General features: G+C 39.1%; 1 non-coding gene across 1 annotated transcript; it reads right to left on the reverse strand.

The window, feature by feature from the left end:
- Window positions 1–3,751: 3,751 nt before the first annotated feature.
- LOC139036160 (U6 spliceosomal RNA) lies at window positions 3,752–3,858 on the reverse strand. The gene has a single exon (XR_011488892.1). It is a non-coding gene; the product is annotated as a U6 spliceosomal RNA (small nuclear RNA).
- Between the last annotated feature and the right edge of the window lie 6,181 nt (window positions 3,859–10,039).

Below are 10,039 nucleotides of genomic sequence, written 5' to 3' on the forward strand. Positions count from 1 at the left end.
AGAGACCTCTCCCATGTTTGGATGAAGAAATAGAGGTCTGGGGACATTTGAGCCTTGCCCATGTTGTCGTGGTGGGACTGGGAACCTGACTTCTCATCATGGGCCCCTGCTGGCCAGTGGGGAGTGGGCCTGGCAGGGGTAATCTGCGTGTGTGGGCTGAGGTGATGCCCCACCTTCACACAGAGAGAGTAGAGGCTTGGCCCAGGAAATGTGATCCAAACCCAGTTCTGTTGGGAATCCTGGAGGGTCCAGAGAGTGGCAGCTCTGTCAGGTGGCAGTGTGAAGGTCCATCCAATATGCTTTATCTGTGTAGATTTCATTTCCTGTTGGAGAAAAAGGAAGAGATCTCTGTGTTTCTCTGCTTTTTGTTTTTTTTTAAACTTTTCAGACAGATCAGAAATCAGATCCGGTCAGATAAGCCCGGTTGAAAAGAAAGAGGCAGAGGCCAGCACAAAGAGCAGGTTCCCTGGCCAAAATCACACAAGAAGAACCCAGGGAGATCCTCCCCCTGCAAAGGAGGGAGCAAGGGCTTCATGGGGGCCTCACACCTCACTTTCTCCAAGGGTCTTCCTTTATTTAGACTTTTAATATTTCCAAATGAGGTTTTATTTACAGTGATTATTATTTTATTATTTCTTTTGCATGTGGCTAAAAGCCACGGATTGTTAAGTATAAACTTGACGATCTCACACTTCTCACCAGGATGTGGCATCTCTGCCTGGTTTCAGGCAGGGGCGACCTAACCAAATGGAAGTAACTCAAACCTCACTTGACCTCTGAGAGGCCCAGAAGGCAGTCACCCGGAGGGCACAGGACTGTGAGGAAAAGGAGAGGGAGGGTAGAGAGGCTCCGAGAGAGTGTGGAAAAGAGGGGTGGGGGAGCCAGGAAGGAAAGAAAGAGGAAAACCGGAGGGAGGAAGAAGGGCCAGGGCGAGCGGGGGAGAGGGCAAGGTGACCGCGGGTATCAGTGAGGGGCCAATTGTCAAGGTTCTATCTGCGCGATGATTGATGGGAGCCTGGGTTTTTCTGTCAGCCTGTCACGGCGCAGGAATGTTTAATGTTCTCATTATTGGTTACGCTGTTGTGTATATTTCTCTGTCAGCACCGCGGACCCAGCTGAACTGGCAGAGCACTTCAAAGGCCTGCGGGTCATTCATCATCCCCATGACGCTCCGGCAAATGCTCAGCTTCAGCTCCGCGCCAGGGATTTGTTATGACTTGCGAGCCGGCTGACAGACAGGGCTGTGGCGGCCGTGGGAGGGGACGCAGGCGGGAGGCAGCCGCGCAGCCCTTTTTGTCACTCTGGGTCCATGGCAGCGCCCAGCGCCCGGGCTCTGCGGCTCCCAGGGGCGATGGGTGCAGACCCGCACAGCTCCCCTCTCCCCTCGTAATCACCCGGAAGGGGGCGAGGAGCGCCCCAACTAGGGGCCCAGGCTCCCCGCCTCCTCGCCTCCTACTCTCTCGTCCCGTCCAGCCGGCGGCGCCCTCTCCCTTCAGTCCCACCCTTCTCCGCTCTGCTGGCGGTGGGTCTCCAAAAGTTGTGCTGAAAACCCAGAGGCTGGGGGGAAAAAGGGGAAACTTGCAACCGTCCGGGGGCCCGGGGAGCGGCGGGTTGGGGAGGGGTGAGGGGAGAGCTGAATATCGGAGCTTTGTTTCCTTTCCCAGGCCGTGACATGATTAATCGTTTTCTTCTGATCTAATTTTGGAACATGAAAAACAGCACATTTGTCTTGAAGAAAAATGATGTGCCGAACTGCGCAGATGGAAATTTCGAGCAATGAGAAAGATTAAAGTGAAACCCCACTCCTTAGACCTAATCATGAGTTGTAGATTATTCTGTCGGCCCAGCCAGATGGTAGCTCTGATTCCACAGCCCCTTCTTATATTAATGAATACTAGACTGTTATATTTGACTTAGGTAAGTGAAATGTCTATCAGAGCTAATGGACTGCCAGCCAGCATAACACATGTTGTACCGCTAAGGGTCCTTGCTGCATTTTTCATGTTTTATACTAATGTAGAACATTTTGTTTCCTACTGTTTTTCATCATTGTCACTGTTTGCTAAATATTTTCACATGGAAGTGGGGAGAGGGAGACAAAGTCAGGAGGAAAAAGAAACCCCCTCCAAACTTGTGTCCAAAGCTAATTTCCTCCCGTTGGGCTTGGCTATAACTCTACAAGTAAAACAGTCACCCGGAGCAATGCGTACAGAAACTCAATAGTAACGTGATTAAGTTCCTAGTCAACAAGACTACACTCGACTGTATGTTAACAAACCTAATTATAGCCCCGTGGTGATAAATTGGGCCTGGGCCATTGCTGCACATCTCTGAGGTCATGTCTCCAAGAGCAGCTTGACCTTCTTGTCCCAGGGGAGGGGACTGTCCAGGAGAGGAGTCCCAGGCTCAGCTTGGAAGGACTGTTCCTTCCCAACCCCTTGGTCCAGCCCCTGAGGAAGGTGGGCAGATTCCAGGAAGCACTGTAGAGCTGGAGGTCAGAGGTCTGAGCATCTGGGCAGTAGGCTTTCATGGTGGAGGCTGGGTGGGTGTTGGGAGCTATTGGCCCCATCCCCAATGTGAGCAGTATCAGAATGTCTGAGACGAGAGTGTAGTGATCCCAGCTCATTGGTTCCATGCAGGCATGGGACTTGCCCACTCGGCCCGGTAGAGGGTGGCTCAGGCCCTTCCCCTTCTTCCAGATGCCTTGATGGTACACTGGGAAGGCCCTGAAGAGCTTGCAGTTCTCTTGTTTGTGAAAGACCTCAGCCTGGGGTGGAGGGTGGTGGTCTGGAGACAGTGCATTCCGGAGATGGACTCTGAAAGGTGTCTGGGTACAGATAAGATGGAGACAGGTGAAGGACATCTTCAAGGGGTGGTGTGTTGAGAAAAAAATGGGAAGAAATACTCAGATGGAGCAGAAACCTGAGAATGCCTGGAGAGAGAGAGAAGGGAGAGAAGAATGCAGAGAGGCGTAGATGCAAATATGCGAAGAAATGTAGGTCCCAACAGAGTCGATGGCTCCTGAACGCAGAGGAACTCTTCTTGCCCCAGCCGGAATGATTTCTCTGAAAAGCAAGTCTGACCCCTGCTTAGAATTCTCTCTTGGCTGTGATTCCCACAGGACTTACTTCAAGGGCCTCATCTGGGAATAGATGACCTTTTCCCCTCTGCACCTAGCTTACCTCTCTCGCCTCTTCTCTCACCTGTCCTCAACTCTGAACCCTGCACTTCTGGGTATGAACCTTCATTTGAGCCTACTCTAGGTCTGCAAGAATGCCAGACTTTTTCAGAGCAATTTGCTTTTGTCTGGGTTTATCTTTGTCTACCCCACTTCCTTGCATTCTTTCTCTGGCAAACTCCTACTCATCCTTTAAGATCCAGTTCCATGTGTTCTTGATTTTCCCCAGGAGGCAGAAACTCATTTAGGCTAGCTCTAGTAATGGGGATTAGTGTTAGATGGTGGCAATAAGGACACAAAAATCTTCTAGGGATCCAAGAACAACTGTAGAGCTGAGCGTCTTAACTTTTCTAACTGATAACTGGCTCATCCATGACCTCTCCCATTTTTTAGACCTTTTTATTGTGATATAATACCTACACAGAAAAGTGCACATATCATTAGAATATAGCTCAATGTATTTTCACAAACTGTAACTCACAAAGAGCTTAGAAAATAGAACATGCTGTATTCCAGTACCTACCCACTGCCTCCCACTGGTTCCCCTTCTTTGTTTAATTTTTTTTCTTTTTTTTTTTTATGGAACGCTTCACGAATTTGCATGTCATCCTTGCGCAGGGGCCATGCTAATCTTCTCTGTATCGTTCCAATTTCAGTATATGTGCTGCTGAAGCGAGCACCTTTGTTTAATTTTAAAGTGCAATTTTCACCCCAACTTTTTTCCACTGTTTACTATGATATTTTGTGTGTTTTCAGTGGGTTTGGGTTTTTTTTTTTAATAGCTTTATTGAGGTAAAGTTTATGTACCATAAAATCACCCATTATTAATGAACAATGTAATGGTTTTTAGTAAACTTTAATAATAGAGTTGTACAATTATGATCACAATCCAGTTTTAGAACATTTCCATCATCCCCTCCCCAGTTTATTCTCTTGGGCCATTTTCAGTCAATACTGGGTTCCAGCCCTAGTCCTAGGCATATTTAGGTTCATGATCCATTTTAAAAAATGTGTTACAACACCAAGGAAACCAGATCTGAAAGAGACACGTGCACCCCAATGTTCATCGAAGCACTGTTTATAATAGCCAGGACATGGAAGCAACCCAGATGCCCATCAGCAGACGAATGGATGAGGAAGCTGTGGTACATATACACCATGGAATATTACTCAGCCATTAAAAAGAATTCATTTGAATCAGTTCTAATGAGATGGATGAAACTGGAGCCCATTATACAGAGCGAAGTAAGCCAGAAAGATAAAGACCATTACAGTATACTAACACATATATATGGACTTTAGAAAGATGGTAATGATAACCCTATATGCAAAACAGAAAAAGAGACTCAGATGTATAGAACAGACTTGTGGACTCTGGGAGAAGGCGAGGGTGGGATGTTTCAAGAGAACAGCATTGAAACATGTATATTATCTAGGGTAAACAGATCACCAGCCCAGGTTGGGTACATGAGACAAGTGCTCGGGCCTGGTGCACTGGGAAGACCCAGAGGGATCGGGTGGAGAGGGAGGTGGGAGGGGGGACCGGGATGGGGAATACATGTAAATCCATGGCTAATTCATTTCAATGTATGACAAAAACTACTGTAATGATGTAAAGTAATTAGCCTCCAACTAATAAAAATAAATGGGGAAAAAAAATGTGTTACAAGTCTTTTGAGACATAACTCACATGCCATACATTTCATTCTTTAAAAAAGGTAAAATTCAGTGGTTTTTACATATATTAACAAAGTTGTATAGATATCATCACTGCCTAATATTCCAGAACATTTCATCACCTGAAAAAAAAAAAAAAATACCAATTAGCAGTCACTCCCCAATCCTCCTTCCCCCTAGTCTCTGGAAATCACTAATCTACCTTTTGTCTCTATGGATTTGCCTACTATAGACATTCAATATAAATGGAATCATATGATATGAGGCCTTTTGTGTCTGGTTTCTTCTACTCAGGAAAATGTTTTTAAAGATTCATCCATGTTCCAGCATGTATGAAAACTTCTTTCCCTTTTATGACCAAACAGTATTCTGCTTATATGGATTTGCACCGTTTTGTTTTTTCATTTCTCACTGATGGACATTTGTGTTGTTTCCACTTTTTAGCAGTTATGAATAACGCTTCTATCAATATTTATGTATACATTTTTGTGTGCACACATGTTTTCAGTTTTCTTGGATGTGTATCATAAGTAGGATCGCTAGGTCATATACTAACTCTGTGTTTAACTTTTTGATTGTGATTCATTTGAAGTTAATTTTTGTCTGTGGTATGAGGTAAGAGTCTAAGTTCATTTCTTTTGCAGGTGGATATCCAGTTGTCCCAGCATAACTTAAAAAAAAATCTTGAACTACCCCTGAATTTTATCAAATGCTTTTTCTACATCTACTCTATTGAAATTTCCAGTTATTACCATTAAATTGTCTATTTCTCCTTGAAATTATCATATGAGGTTTGTCCTTTATTCTTTTAATGATATACTGTATTAATCTTTAAATATTAAACCAACCTTACATTCCCATGATAAATACCACTTAGTAATGGTGTTTAATCCTTTTGATACATTGCTGAATTAGGTTTGCTAGTATTTTGTTAAGGATTCTTTTGTCTATGTTCATGAGGGATATTAATTTTCCTTTTTGTGATAACGTTAGCTTTGCTTTCTGGGTAAATCTAGCCTCATAGAATGAACTCGGAAGTAATATTCCCTTCTCCACTGTTTCCTGAATTTGTAAAAGACTGGTTTTATTTCTCCTTTAAATATTTGGTATTTGATTACCAATAATTCCATCTGGGTATAGACTTTTCTTTGTGGGAAGATTTTTAATTACTCTCAGTTTTATTTTTCATCATAACTTTTTTCAGATTTTCAATTCTTTTTGAGTCAGTTTTGATAATTTGTGTACTTCTGGACATGTGTCCATTTTATCTTAATTGTCTAACCTAATGACATGAAAGTTGTTCATGTTTTCTCTTATAATCCTTTTAATTTTTATAGTATCAGTAAGGATATACCTTCTTTTTTCTTGATTTGAGTATTTTCTGTTTTCTCTCTCACCATCTAGGTAATCTGGCTAGGGGTTTGCCAATTTAGTATACTTTTTCAAAGAACCAATTTTTGGTTTCATTGATTTTCTCTACTTTTTCTTTCACTGATTTTTGCTCTAAGAATGTTGTTTAATATACTTTTTTTTGCATTTTTCTATATTTCTGTTAGGTTTCTGATTTAGTCTTGTTCTGATCACAGAACATACTTTATATGATTGCAATCTTTTATAAGTTATAGAGAACTGTTTTGTGGCCCTGCATATCGTTTATGATGAAGAATATTCCATATGCCCTTGAAAAGAATGTTTATTCTGCAGTTTTTGGGTGGGGGTGTTGTAGAAAATGTCAATTAGGTCAAGTTGATTGACAGTGTTATTCAATTCTTATATGTCCTTTTATCTGGTTGTTCTATCAATTATTGAGAGTGAGATGTTGAAATCTTTGTTTATTATTGTTGAAATATCTGTTTCTCCTTTCACTTCCATCAGTTTCTGATTTATGTATTTTGGAACTCTCTTATTAGGGGCACATACATTTATAATCATTACTTTCTCGTATTAACTTATCATAATAAAATCTCCCCATTTTGTCTCTAGTGATAGTTCTTGTCTTAAAGTCTATTTTGTCTGATATTAATATAAACACTCTTGCTCTTTTATGATTATTATTTTCCTGAAATATATTTTCCCATCTTTTAACTTCAACCTATTTATGTCTTTGAATCTGTGGTCTTCTTTACTGCACTTGGTTTGGCCTGGCTTGTTTTTTTTTAAAATCCAATTTGATAATCTCTGCCTTTGAATGGGGTTCCTAGTTCATTCCCTTTTAATGTAATAATTGATATGGCTGGATTTATACCTCCCATTTTTCTATTTGTTTCATATCTTATTTGTTTTACTGTTCCTCCTTTACTGCACTATTTTATGTTAAATAATTATATATTTAGTTAAACAATAAATATTTTAATCTCTATCTTGTTTTCTTATTGTATTACTTCAAGTTATTTTCTCAGTGGTTGCTCTAGAGATTATAGTATCCATTTTAACTTACTTCAGTCTATTTCGGAATATTACTGTCTTAATTCTCATAAAATATAGAAACTTTTTCTAACACATCTTTCATTCTCCTGTTTGTGCTATGATTGTTATATGTGTTACATCTATGTGTGTTAATCAACTAAACAGTACTGAGTTATTATTTATTGTTACAATCTTGTATTTTGGTAAATAAATTAAGAAAAAAATAGGAAATATATATACAGAGTTTTTCTTATATATACTCATGCATTTATCATTTTTGGTAGTCTTTGTTTCTTTTTTGTGGGTTTATGTTATCAATTGGGGTCACATTTTTTTATTCTGGTTAGTATTTCTTGCAGACAGACATGGTAGCAACAAATATTCTATATGTTTATCCAGAAATGCTTTTATTTTACCTTTATGTTTGAAGGATTATTTTAGCAGGATACAGAATTCTTGATTGAATAGTTTTCTTTTCTTCCAGTGTTTTGCATTTGTTGATCCACTGCTTTCTAACCTTCATTGTTTGTGATGAGAAATCAGCTGTTAATTGTATTCTTATTCTTTTGTACGTGATGAGTTGATTTTTGCCTGCTGCTTTCAAGCTTTTCTCTTTGTCTTAGGCCTTTAACAATTTGACTATGTGGATCCAACTTTGAACCTCTTGTGTTGATACTGGTTAGGATTTATTGAGCTTCTTGGATATGCAAATTAATATTTTTAATACATTTAGAAAGGTTTTGTCCATTATATCTTTACTTTTTATACGCCTTTCACTTTCTGCTTTTTTTCTAAGATAACCTTTACAAATTTGTTGGCACCCTTAATATTGCCTCACATCTCTGCATGTCTGCACAGGCTTTGTTGACCACTGATGTATGGGTATCTTTGGCCCTCTTCGGTCTCTGCTGTACATGCACACAGTCTCTGGTCAACCCAGAGACTTATTAAGTCCCTTATGGCTATCATAACTCCTGATACTTCTTGATAAATTCCTGGCTAGCCCACAAGTCATTTGTTTGTCTGCACCAAGCCTAGAACCTCAGGTTAATGGAGATGATGGTCCTCCCTGTTTGCTTACTGCTGGATTATCTCATCAACTGACAATGCTATAAATAAAATGTGCCTCCTCTAGCATCAGTAGTGAGGCTACTGGTTGTCAGGTCACTGGTGGAACTGAGGGAAGGGGAATGGGGTGTGAATAGCCATAGACTCATGGTGTTCTTATGCATGGATTGATAGTTTTAATAAATAATTTTTTCTTAGTTGTTGTGTGCTTTTGGTTGAGTTCCAAAGTGTGAAATATTTTGGTTTGCTTGCTTGTTTGGCTTGGTTTGTTTTTTGTTTCTGCTTATTGATCTCCATTTAAATATTTCTGTTTTCTCTGTAACAAAAAAAGGAAATAAATGGTGTGATTAGAAAACAGTTCATTACTAATGAGAAATGAAAAGTTACATGTACACAGAAACCCTTACATAAGTGTTTTATAGCACTTTATGTACAATAGGTAATAAGAGGACGCAACTCAGATGTCCTTCAGTGGGTAAAGGATTAAACTGTGACACATCAATACCATGGATACTACTCAGCGATTGATACAACAACCTGGATGTATCTTCAGAGAATTGAGCTCAGTGAAAAAAAGCCAAGCCCAAAAGGTTCTATACTAAATGATTGCATCTATGTACTACTCTTGAAATGAGAAAATTATAGAATAGAGAATAGATTAATGATTACAAGGGGCTAAGGTGGGGACAGGAGCTTGAAGGAAGTGGGTATGACTATGAAACGGTAGCATAAGGGGTGGAAATGGTCTATATCCTGGCTGTATCTTTATGAATATCCTGGTTATGGTATTGTGGTATAGTTTTGCAAGATGTTACAATTTAAAGAAACTGGGTAAAGGGTATGCAGGATCACTCTGGTATTACATAAAAATAAGGAGTTTAAAGAAAAACTGGGCTCTCTTAATCATCTGTATATGTGTCAGCTGTGATACTTAGAGTAATTAAAAAATATTCTACATTTAAAAATCTATATCTTCTTTGATATATTCTGTCAATTATTAAGGGAGGCATGTTAAAATAATTCATTATGATAAATGTCTGTTTCTTCTTTTAGGTCTGTCAATTTCAGTTTTATGTATTATGAGGCTTTGTTATTGCATGCATATACATTTAGAATTACTCAGTCCTCTTGGTTGATTGTGCTTTTAATCACTGTGAATATCACTCTTAATATCTTGTGATGCTTTTTGCCTTAAAGTCTATTTTGTCTGATTTTAGTGTAGTGACACCATCTCTCTTTTTGTTAGTATTTGCATAGGACTCCCTCCTATTCATTTACTTAAAATTTTTTCTGTATCTTTATTTTTTTATGAACTCAGCTTAAAATTTTCTTTATTAATATGACATTAAACTTTTTGAAAATTAATACATGCTTGTTATAAAAATATTGTAACATACTGATAGAATGAAGCTCAACAACTGAGAAATAACCATGAATAATATCTGGATGAATTTCCTTCCAGAATTTTTTTTTTCCATTTATTTTTATTAGTTGGAGGCTAATTACTTTATACACATAATTTTACATGATTTATTTTCATCAGTATTTTTAAAATTCATGTCATAATAGTTATGAAAATATTTTCACTTTGGCAAGTATTCATCTATAACATTTTAAGTTGCTGGAGAGTATTTTATAATATGGATATACTACAACTTATGAGCAATATGTTATTAATAAAATATATCTTTATTTTTAAAGGATCTCTCT

This window comes from Odocoileus virginianus, chromosome 7, assembly GCF_023699985.2.
Source record: "Odocoileus virginianus isolate 20LAN1187 ecotype Illinois chromosome 7, Ovbor_1.2, whole genome shotgun sequence".
NCBI lineage: Eukaryota > Metazoa > Chordata > Mammalia > Artiodactyla > Cervidae > Odocoileus > Odocoileus virginianus.